Source organism: Eleutherodactylus coqui, chromosome 2 (assembly GCF_035609145.1).
Source record: "Eleutherodactylus coqui strain aEleCoq1 chromosome 2, aEleCoq1.hap1, whole genome shotgun sequence".
NCBI lineage: Eukaryota > Metazoa > Chordata > Amphibia > Anura > Eleutherodactylidae > Eleutherodactylus > Eleutherodactylus coqui.
Genome location: NC_089838.1, coordinates 148,814,727 through 148,827,672, shown reverse-complemented (window position 1 = coordinate 148,827,672; position 12,946 = coordinate 148,814,727).

The window sequence follows — 12,946 nt, the reverse complement described above, 5'->3', positions numbered from 1 at the left end:
ATATTATATCAATTTTTTAATCAAATTGCATCTGTATTTGCATTCATTGGCATTAACATTTTCTTGGCAAAAAAAACGATCATTAGAAAATAACATCAATAAAAGCAAATATGGATGGTAATACAGATGAAATACTGATAAAGTACTGATACAATGTCTAATGTCATGAGTCGGTATTGCAGATCTTTACTATGGATGTTTTACGATATGCTGGTTTGAAACTATCCTTTGGAAAAAATGTGCCACTTTTCTGTGTTTGGAGCCCACTCCTTGCCTTAGCTTATAAATAGGTACTGGCCAAAATACTGCAGTGTGAATGGGGCCTAAGGTCTCTCTTTGAGGGCTTATTCAAATGAGCATATGTGCAAAACACTCACCATAGTGCAACGTATTTGCAGTTGAATGAGGTTGATTTGCATGTGTGTCTGCACACAGTACTGTACTTTTTGCACATGCATGACCAATTCACACGCGTGTGTGACACACCCTTTCCATGGATTAAAAGACTACTTAGCCTAATGAGGTCCAGATGTGTTCTTTTCCCCACATTTTGTGCATCCCCTTGTGTACATGTGCACCTCCCATAGACTTCTATGATGATGATTGGTTTCGTTTTCACTATCGGTATTAACTACATGCGGGAAATATAGGGCAGGACCTAACTTCCTGCAGTCTTTTTTTCTAACTCCTTCACTATGGCGCAGGGTTTGAAAAGCTTGAGAAGGTAAAAAAAAGCCATTCTTGCGCAACTGTATCAGCCGGGCAACCGCCCTCAATGTGGGTGTGTTTCGCGCGCATATGTAATGACCCAGCATAAGAACAGTACTATGTGCAGACATGCGTGCCAATCAATCTTGTTCACTGCACAAATATGTTGCGCTGAGGCGAACGTTTTAGCGCCTACACTCATCTGAAGCCGCCCTAAGGTTTTTTAAAACTCAAGTGGTCTGCTTTGAAGTGACCAGGAAATCAGAAAATCTCCTTCAATCATTTAATATATTGTGTCATTATGTTGTGCATCGACTACATTTTGGAAAATCTAAATGAAATGCTATATATATATATATATATATATATATATATATATATATATATATATATATATATATATATATATATATATATAAACTCTCGGCAATAACTTTTTGGCCAAAAAAAACATGTTACTGCAAAGTAGCACCGCAAAGTGTTTGACCTGTCACATGCAGACTAGAGATGAGCGAGTATACTCGCTAAGGCACATGACTCGAATGAGTAGTGCCTTAGTCGAGTATCTCCCCGCTTGTCTCTAAAGATTCGGGCGCCGCTGACAGGTGAGTTGCGGCGGGGAGCAGCAGGGAGTGGGGGGGAGAGAGGGAGAGAGAGATCTGCCCTCCGTTCCTCCCCACCCCCTGCTGGCCCCCAAATCTTTAGAGACGAGAGGGGAGATACTCGGCTAAGGCACTACTCGCTCGAGTAATGTGCCTTAGCGAGTATACTCGCTCATCTCTAGTGCAGACCAATGTCCTAATGTGCTTTTATTAGTGCTGGTATGCAATATTACTATGTGTTCCTCGCTGGCCATTCTAGATTTTCTTAAACCATTGGAGAAAAATTAAGCATATTATTTACAAAGAACATATATACAACATAAAACAGTAAATAAAAAACTGCAATGAAAATACCATTGACTATTTGGTAAAATATTATAATTATCCATTTTCCTAGTGAACCTCTACAAATAAATGTAAGAATTACGACATTCCAGTAATTTAGTCTTATTCGGTACAGCCTAATCTGAATCTCTATAGTGCTTACTGACGAAGTGCTAACCTTTTCACTGCACAGGCAGCTGTTGATTTGTAAGCGTGGTTCATTTTTTGTTTAATGAGTTGTGTGTCATGAAGTGGAACCCACCTTCCCTCAGGACTGTCTGCTGTCACTTCTATTAATTTATTTGATACAGCAAACAGTGTTTTGGATAACGTATATAACCTGCCAAGAGGGTTTGGATTACATGAGCATTGCCTAATACTGGAACAACCTATTGACATTGAGGTCTTGGATTCCGTTCTTGAGTAGTACGACGGATCGAACTAATGACATTTACCTTCTGTTTGCCTGTAAAACTGCTTGAATGTACAAGGAGATTATGAAAGCAGTGCCATAGCTAAATATTGTGCAAATAGTTTTTTTGTTACTGTCGCTTTCAAACATCATAGTTGCTATGACAACTCTAGCTAAATTACCCATTTGGGAAAATACTTGTACCCGGCACTCTATTATCTGTCATTCAATAATTTCATGTTCATAATAACTGGAAATCAATGGCGTTCCTCTGAGACAGCTTGTTGAAAGGGCAGGTGTACTGTTGGCAGTATACAACTAATATTTGTTTCTGTTTGATCCAGAATCAAGCATATATGAAAGGGAAGTTTTATGGTTGATAAAGTAGTTTCAGCACATAAATAAAAGATGATGGAACCAATTAATTTAAAGTAGAAGCGTGCATGTGCACATATATATATATATATATATATATATATATATGTGTGGGTGTAAGATGATGTAACCATTCCCAAAGCTGTTACTGTAAACTTATTCGACTTACCTAATGGAAGCAGCCTCCAGGTTTTGTTAACCAAGATCATTATTACCCTGTTTCCCTGAAAATAAGACATCCCCTGAAAATAAGACATAGCATGATTTTCCAGAATTTTTGAGGATGCAAAATGATTTTTCAGGCTTTTTGAAGATGCTTGAAATATAAGCCCCACTCCAAAATTAAGCCCTGCTAACAGTTAATTAAAAAAGTCAATTTAAATAGTGTCCAGGCAGCTATATACACTACCGTTCAAAAGTTTGGGGTCACATTGAAATGTCCTTATTTTTGAAGGAAAAGCACTGTACTTTTCAATGAAGATAACTTTAAACTAGTCCTAACTTTAAACAAATGCACTCTATACATTGCTAATGTGGTAAATGACTATTCTAGCTGCAAATGCCTGTTTTTTTGTGCAATATCTACAAAGGTGTATAGAGGCCCATTTCCAGCAACTATCACTCCAGTGTTCTAATGGTACAATGTGTTTGCTCGTTGGCTCAGAAGGCTAATTGATGATTAGAAAACCCTTGTGCAATCATGTTCACACATCTGAAAACAGTCTAGCTCGTTACAGAAGCTACAAAACTGACCTTCCTGTGAGCAGATTGAGTTTCTGGAGCATCACATTTGTGGGGTCAATTAAACGCTCAAAATGGCCAGAAAAAGAGAACTTTCATCTGAAACTCGACAGTCTATTCTTGTTCTTAGAAATGAAGGCTATTCCATGCGAGAAATTGCTAAGAAATTGAAGATTTCCTACAACGGTGTGTACTACTCCCTTCAGAGGACAGCACAAACAGGCTCTAACCAGAGTAGAAAAAGAAGTGGGAGGCTGCGTTGCACAACTAAGCAAGAAGATAAGCACATTAGAGTCTCTAGTTTGAGAAACAGACGCCTCACAGGTACCCAACTGGCATCTTCATTAAATAGTACCCGCAAAACACCAGTGTCAACATCTACAGTGAAGAGGCGGCTGCGGGATTTTGGGCTTCAGGGCAGAGTGGCAAAGAAAAAGCCATATCTGAGACTGGCCAATAAAAGAAAAAGATTAAGATGGGCAAAAGAACACAGACATTGGACAGAGGAAGACTGGAAAAAAGTGTTGTGGACGGATGAATCCAAGTTTGAGGTGTTTGGATCACAAAGAGGAACGTTTGTGAGACGCAGAACAAATGAAAAGATGCTGGAAGAATGCCTGACGCCATCTGTTAAGCATGGTGGAGGTAATGTGATGGTCTGGGGTTGCTTTGGTGCTGGTAATGTGGGAGATTTGTACAGGGTAAAAGGGATTCTGAATAAGGAAGGCTATCACTCCATTTTGCAACGCCATGCCATACCCAGTGGACAGCGCTTGATTGGAACCAATTTCATCCTACAACAGGACAATGACCCTAAACACACCTCCAAATTGTGCAAAAACTATTTACAGCAGAAGCAGGCAGCTGGTATTCTATCGGTAATGGAGTGGCCAGCGCAGTCACCAGATCTGAACCCCATTGAGCTGTTGTGGGAGCAGCTTGACCGTATGGTACGCCAGAAGTGCCCATCCAACCAATCCAACTTGTGGGAGATGCTTCTAGAAGCGTGGGGTGCAATTTCACAAGCTTACCTCAACAAATTAACAGCTAGAATGTCAAAGGTGTGCAATGCTGTAATTGCTGCAAAAGGAGGATTCTTTGACGAAAGCAAAGTTTGATGTAAAAACAATGTTATTTCAAATACAAATCATTATTTCTAACCTTGTCAATGTCTTGACTCTATTTTCTATTCATTTCACAACGCATGGTGGTGAATAAGTGTGACTTTTCATGGAAAACACAAAATTGTTTGGGTGACCCCAAACTTTTGAACGGTAGTGTATGTAAAAAAGTTAAACCTTTTTGAACAAAAATTAATATAAGACACTGTCTTATTTTCAGGGAAACACAGTAGTAGTAAGAATTGTAATATACACTCCAGACTGGAATATAGCATAATGTATTGACCTGGTGTACTTATCATACAATTTTCCGCTTGCGGAAAAAAATCGCAGCATGCTATTTTTGCACAAATTCAGCGCAGACGGCTTCCATTAAAGTCAATGGAAGCCGTCCGAATCTTGCGGCCCTTCCGCAATTGACATTGCAGAAAGGTCGCAAATTCTGTGTCCTCGCCTAGTGGCAGCGTGGGGTAGGCAGAAATTTAAAAAAAACTGTACTGCACATGTCTGACGACGAGCCGTGCGGACCGTTTGCAGTACAGATTTTACAGGTACCAGTGGACGGGCACAGGGTCAGATTCCGCTGTGGGCTCCCGCATGCAGAATCCCTCCCGTTTGGGAGACTGGTCTTAAGCTTTCTTGATGGGGGGTATTTCAAACATATGGTAGCATAATGATATTTTTTCAGCATGTTATCAAATAGCTATATGGGTACTCTATGTGGCACCATTTGTTTACTCTATGGTCATTTTGTGGAGATAATTATGTGTGCACTCTATAGTGCTATTATTTACGATTGTGATGTTATTAAGACATAGTTTGACTGTATCTGAGCCCTATTACGGCAGAATAGTTGTCTCTTACCTGCCATACTAAAAATGATAGAGGTTCCCTCAAAAGCATATGGCATACCCTACATTAGAAGCATAAAGGATCGTGCTAATGGTCCCTAGTATAGCAAGCACTTAGATTTTTCCACATGAAAAACCAGTTCCAAATATTTTCCTGAAAGCAAACGTAGTTTGAAAATAAATAGCCAAAATGAATGCAGTATGTTACCTAACGACTAGTGCTACCATACTGTTTCTTAATACCGCATGCCTTTGAGGTATGCATACATAATACAGCGTAAGGCCTCGGACAGACGGGCGTTTTTTCGCGCGATCTGCGCATGCGCATGCGATCTGCGCGTATATAGAACCATTGCTTCGCAATGGGATCGTTCACATGGCTGCTTTTTATGCGGATGTCCGATAAATTATAGGACACGAGGAATCGCAGATCGCGCTTATTTGCGATCTGCGATTCCTTGTGTTCTATATATGCGCTCAATGGGGCCGGTGGCAGCAGCACCGACCCCATTGAGAACATATACTACAAAGATCATTCTCCTCTGCCACAGCTGTAACAGCTGTGGCAGAGAAGAATGATGTTTGCCCATTGAATTCAATGGAGCCGGCAATACAGCCGACTCCATTGAAAGCAATGGGCTGCCGGCGAGCGCAGGATGAATTTTTGGGAAGGTCTTAAAAATATAAGCCCTTCCCTGAAAATCATCCTAAAATGTGTAAAAATAAAAAAAATATATATACTCACCTTGTCCCTGCAGCTGTAGTTCAGCCGCGGCCGGCCGGCAGTTCTCCTGAACTGCTCTGCGTAGTATTCAGCAGCCGGGGATTTAAAATCCCCGCCTGCTGAATGGGCTGCCTCTGATTGGTCACAGCCCTCACCAATCAGAGGCAGCTCTTACTCACCCATTCATGAATTCATGAATGGGTGAGTGCTGCCTTTGATTGGCTCAGCGCAAGGACCAATCAGGGGCAGCTCTCAACTATTGAATGACAGCTGAGAGCTGATTGGTATCTGCGATCTGCCTGGCCCGTTTCACCGAAAACGCTGCTAGCTGCTGATTTTTCAGCGAATTGTCGGCCCCGGTCACGCGATTGGCGGAGTCGCATCCGTCATGCGATCCGCAAATCGCGGCAAAGAACGGTCGTCTGACCGTGGCCTAACAAAGAGATTTAAAGCAACCTGTTTAAATAGTATATTGAACTATCATCAAGCACAAACTATGTGACAGTTTTCAAATATATAGGTGCTTGCAATGGATCCAAGTTAGGGATCATGCCCACGGCTGTATGAATAAAGCGCAGCATTTTACACATTGGGCAGCCATATGGTCTGCGGGCAGAGAGCTGGCAGAGACCGCACATAGCTGCGTATGGTAGTGTGCATGCCCACAAATCACACGCACACGGGACATGCGCAGTGTGTTGTTTTTTTTTAAATTTCCACTCTGTTCATATGCAGCCCATAGAAGTGTATAGGGCTCAGGCTGCATACGAATGCAGAGAAACAGAGCATGCTGCAATTTATTTCTGTTGCGTATTGATATGCAGTGTCCACACTCCGTGCATGGTTCACTGAAAGTCTATTGATTTTCATTGACTCCATTCACCGGTTTTGGGCAAGAGCCCTTTGTAAATGTCACAGTTTTCTGCAGTTTCTTACTGTTCCCCACTATTTTGTGTATTTACTACAAATGGCAGTTTTATAAACAAGCATACAAACAAGCTTGGAACTTGTAATGCTTGCAACACTCCATTCACTTGGATTATACATTCACTTGTTGAGTATTTCTGAGACCAAATATTTTCCTGTAAAATGGTCTTTTGGTGATCTAACATTGTGTTTGGTTATTAGGATATCTGATGTTCTCTAACCTCGCCAGCTATCATACAGAGCATGCTGAGTTATGGAATTACTGCCTGGCTCAATAACATTGAAATATAAATAAAAGGGAGTAGCTGGAAAGCAGAGAGGTTTATTGGCTTCAAATTACCAAATCTTTGTAAGCTGTATAAGCAGAGGAGTTTGCAGAAAGCGAGTATTGTATCTGACAAACATCAGCCTGCAAATGGTTTATTCAGGTTATTATTGGTAAAAGATTTCATCCATTGGTTGCTTGGATCCGTGTGAGTATGATCCATTTTATTGAATATGTTTGTAGAGTTGCTTTGTAGTTGACACCTGTCCTTTTTACTTTCCATTGTAATAATTGCACTTTTTCTTAAATTTATTTTTTATTATAATTTTCATTATGCATAAACAGAAGATTAATTACGTAAAATGAAAATAATAATACAGAGGTGCCAACTGTGTCCAAAGAGAAAGACAACAGCAAACGTTTTGTAAAGCCTAAACAAGTAAAGGCCCATTTAGACAGGACGGGTGTTGGGAAAACAATGCCCGCCACTCGTCCCCTCACATACTAGCCCCTGTGCCCCTGCTGGCTCACAGTGGGGCAGCAGGAGGAGATTTCTCTCCTCGCTCTCCCCACCCCTCTCCATTGCCTTAACATAGAGGCTATGTTAACTCAATGGAGAGGGAAATGGGAGTGCGAGGAGAGAAATCTCCTCCTGCAGCCCCACTGTGAGCCAGTGATATTAGCTCCCGTGCAGGTTCTCGGTAGCTAGTATGTGCGGGGACGAGTGTTGGGCATCATTTGCCCGACACTCGTCCCATCTAAATGGGCCTTAAGAGAGAAAAAGGCCAATATACTACAAAGTACAATAAAAATATACAAAATTAATTCTTACAGTAGCATTGTTTGATGGTGAAGCCAAGAAAGAAAGAAAAAGAACGAACAGAGTTGAAGATCTGGCCTTATTATTAGGCTCTATTATTTATGTCTTACCTCTCAACCAACAAAGAAGGTCATCTATGTTTTTCAACTAAATCAATCTAATCCAAGTTCAAATAAAGAATAGTTTTTCGAGTATGATTGGCTAAAACGATCTCCACCTTCATTAAATGATTCACTTTCATTTTTGCAAAGACAATACAATCTTAGATTTCCAATGGCAAGGGTTAAAAGTTTTAGTAGTTGTTAAAAAGTGTCGAGGAAGATTCTTTATCAAGGTGGATAGCAGCCCATGAACAATAGAGAGGAGACCAATAGGTCAAAAATTTTGGTTCAGAATGGACTGAGTATGTGTTGTTCATAACACGGGTGGAGCAATGTTCCAGCAGCACCACCACAGAATCAGTACAACTCCAGTCGAAGCCCTATGATAAATTGTGGAATTACTCCATTGTAGGACTTCCTAAATTTATTCATGAACAATACATGCCATAGACAACTTATAAGTAAGCAGAAAGGCCTTTTGTCAATCTTCCTTGGTATATGTTCTAAATTTGGTCTGCCATGAAGGCTAATTGGAATAAAAAGAAGTGTAGAAAGCCATTTATTGAATGCAACAGGAAGGACTCCAAAGGAGTTTCATCTTTTATTGAAACAATATGCTATCCCAAGGAAATAAGAAAGGATCTAAGTTGTAAATATGACATCCAGGATAACCTCTTCTCCAGGCAAGACCTTTTAAGACCTGCAAATGAGGAAATGTCCCACATGTCAGTTAGACTTTGTGAGGTTCTGACAGCAGGTGGAACGTCTGGCTTGTAAGAAACTGGAGCAAAAGAACCTGTCTGTGTGATGGATCAGTTGTGTGGATAGATAGATCCAAACTGAAAGTAGTTGGAGGGTAACAGAGGCAAAACTAAGAGAATGTCTATATTAATTATCAGTCTAAGGGAGAAATATTCAAGGCCTCCGTTAAACTTTATTCATCTAACCCATTGATAACGGTGGAACTAGATGGTTTCCTGATGTGCTTGGGAGTGACTCAATTTTTCCTAGATAAATGACATCCAGGCAACAAAGGATGAGGGATGCTTAATTTTAATACTCGATCCTTTTGTTCCCTAGGAAAAAAACACATTTCCCTGGTACTGCAATGATTGGCTGCACTGGTCACATTACATTGTCTATATAACCTGTTATCACTGGAGACTAAGATGTAGGGGAGCAGGCAAGCCACTTCATGGGAACAAGGAGAAGGTGGAGAAGAGGAATAAAAGGTTTTCTTTTAGTATTTTTACAGCTTTTAAATTTTTCAAAGTGTTTCCTACTCTGGATTTTTTTGTGGTTCCGTGGGTAATCCTCAGATTAATTGGAAACAATTTGGATTGGTTGTGGATTTTGACTTCTCCATTGAACTCAATGGGGAAAATTAGCTACAAATCTGCAACCAATCTGCAGCTTAATTTGCAGATTTAAAATTCATACTGCAGGTCAGTTTAAACTGCAGATTCCCAGCATGTGGATGAAATTTCTTCACATCTCATTCACTTGGCTTTTATTGCAATATGCTGTGTATTTTTTGCATATAAATACAGTAAAACCTCTACTAGCATTGACATCTACTAAGGCCGATTTCAAATAAGGCTGTTTTTTCAGCCAAAATTTTCTCTCTAGCAACATTGGTTGCCTCTAATAACACCAGCGTGTGCTGGGCCATGTGACCTTGCTGCTGAACCCACATGACCTCGTGCTCGGAGACTCCTCCTTTTGCTGCTAATGCAACTAACCCTTCTCCATCATCGGTGATGCGTAATACACTAGTACAGTACAGTACAATTGCACTCCAATGTAACAGCACAGAGAACACAGTGATAACGCTGAGGACACATAATGATGTCACCTGCAGTCCTATGTAACAGCACAGAGAATACAGTGATAGCACTGAGAACAGATAATGATTTCACCTGCGGTCCTATGTAACAGCACAGAGAACACAGTGATAATGCTGAGGACAGATGATGTAGTAGATGTGACCTGCAGTCCTATGTAACACTACAGATAACACACAGTAACATGTTCAATAACATGCTAACTGTTCATTTATTCTTTACAGTAGTCTTTTATATTCATTTATTATTGCTATTGTTTTTGGTATTGAAGACCATATTTATTCTCCATTAAATGTGGTTTGGTGTGCTTTTTGGAATGTCTAGAACGAATTAATTGGATTTACATTGTTTGCTATGGAAATAATTACCTTGAGTAACAACTGTTTCAGATAAAGCCAATTGATTTCGGATGAATTACCAACGTTAGTAAAGGTTTAACTGTACACCGCAAAAAATATGCAGCATATCTGTCCCTTGTGACCCATCAAAATAGAACACCAAAAAAGTTTATTTTGATTCTAAATAGCAATAATCAAATTCTTCTTCCACTTTTCATGTATAGAATTTTTAGTTTTGCACCCAGAAGATTTTTTGACTTTCCAGAAATCTCTAAAGTACTTGCAGTTTACTTTTTAAAGGGGTTGTCTCGTGAAATCAAGTGGGGTTATACACTTCTGTATGGCCATATTAATGCACTTTGTAATATACATCATGCATTAAATATGAGCCATACAGAAGTTATTCACTTACCTGCTCCGTTGCTGGCGTCCCCGTCTCCATGGTGCCAACTAAAGCTTCTTCTTTAGTCGCACGAACAGTCACGCTTGCGCTGGAAGGATTCCTCTTCTTACTCCCTCCGGGCTCACGAGCGGCGTCCTGGCTCCTCCCTCTTCTCCGCGTCATCGTAGCTCCGCCTCCGTCACGTGCTGCCGATCAGCCAATTAGGTGGCTGTATCGGCAGTGGAACGCAAGGAAGGAGAAGACAATCCATGGTGCACCATGGGAGAAGACCCGCGGTGCACCATGGGAGAAGACCGCATGGGAAAGGACCGGCGGCCATCTTTAAAAGAAGATAAGAAGATGCTGCGCGAACGGGGATGCAGGTAAGTGATTTTTTTTTTTAAATAGCTAACGGAATTGATTTTAACGAGGCAGAATGCGGGGGTAAGTTAAAAAACAAATTTAGATTTCGCCACGGGACAACCCCTTTAAGCAGTGCAAGACAATTGGGTTTTTCAACTAGCACTGGTCTAGGTACATAAAAAGAAATTGTAATGTTAGTTATGACAACAAGATGATTAGGACTTGGCTCGCAGTGGACAGCTGGAGGAGATTTCACTCCTCGCTTTCCCCCACCCCTCTCCATTCACTTAACGTAGTGGCCATTCAGTACTGAACAGCTGCTATTTACACTGAACGATCATCGTTTAGCTCATCGTTCATCATTTAGGCTGCATAAAATCCTGAATGATGAGTGTAAACAGCAGCCGTTCAGTATGGAATGGCCGCTGTGTTAAGTGAATGGAGAGAGGCAGGGGAGAGTGAGGGGTGAAATCTCCTCCAGCCGTCTGAGCCCTTTGCTGGCCACTCTGTCAAAGAGCCAATGATACTCACTCCTGTGTAACCGCATGGGAGTGAGTACACACAGGGATGAGTGTCGGGCATCGTTTGCCTGACATTCGTCCCGTGTAAATGAGGCTTAACTCATTGCTGTCAGTTTAAAGTTGTCATTACTGGTGATCACCATACCAGGGATGATGGAGGTGAAACAATAGGAATAATACTAAATGCCCGCATGGGGACCGGAATTGCATTAAATGGACATACAAGGGAACCTTTTATTCTGCTTGACTCATAGGTTGTAAACTTTCAGAAAATGAAGCTCTCAACTCTGACTCTAATACATAATGAGTCCACAGTCTATTAGTGTAAACAAGTGTCATTGCAAACCATGTTGCCTGATTGTGGTAGTATATAAAAGAAGCCAACATTAGAAAAGGTGTTCCAATGATTAGAATGTAATACGTGGCAGTGAGTAACTTTTGCTTCAGTGCTCAAACAAAATTACAACTTTGATTTTAAGTTGGGATCTGCTTTGTTTTTTTTAATACTAAAAGTTTCCTTTTGTGATTTGAGATAAAAAGCGGCATTACAGCGAATTACAGCTATAAATTGGTGAGCACTTTTGCTTTAGCGTTAACAGTAATACAGGGTTTAGAGACCTACATACTGAGTCCAGCAAACCCACTGTCAGCTCATAGCAATAAAAGAAAAAACCTAACACAATGTTCGAATGCATGTGATTTGTCAAAGAGGATGCTGCTGATTAGAAGCATTGAGCACATCTAGAAACACTTTCCCTTGCCAACACCTCAGTCATAAGACAACCAAATGACTGTTTACTTGTTGGCTTTTTGAGCTGATTCTTAGGCCAGGTGCATGCACAAGAGATGGAAGCTAATTTGTCACTTTGTTCTAGATTACAGTTTTTGGCAATCTGTATATAATCTGCTTCCTTAATAAAAAAGCCTTTCTCTCCCACATTTGTTGGAGGTCTTTGTTTTAAACTGAAATTAAAGTTAATTCCATATTTAATGCTATATTGGTTGTATTTTAGCCTTCGTAATTATACTTCGCTTTCTTTTTTACTTTTGCGCCTTCATATAAATGTGTTAACCTTCTTTTCATTTGAAACAAAAGGGACAAGTCACCTCGGTTTCTTGGTGAATATGGCAAATGTCAACAGAAGAATAACATTTTCTTTTGCTTTTATATTACTGCTAAATAGTATTATTTTACAGACATATAAAGTGGGAAAATGTATGCTGCACTGATGGGTAGCCTCGAAAACGTGAAATGTAATATACAAAAGGTATGTCTAGGGAATTATATCATTATTAGGAACAGGCCATTATTTCCAGTATTATATAATGTAAAGAATGTTATTGTAAATTACAGCTATTACTGTATTTTCATCTGCACCTTTCTCTAAATATGGACCTGCTTGTATCCAGCTGATCATCGTGCGTCTAGAGGTGGAAACGTCTGATAAGCAGCAGATATCACTAGGGGTAGCTGTGGGTGTCTGTATGTTTCTTCAGCAGCAGTTACTGTAGCCGAAATGTGCTAAT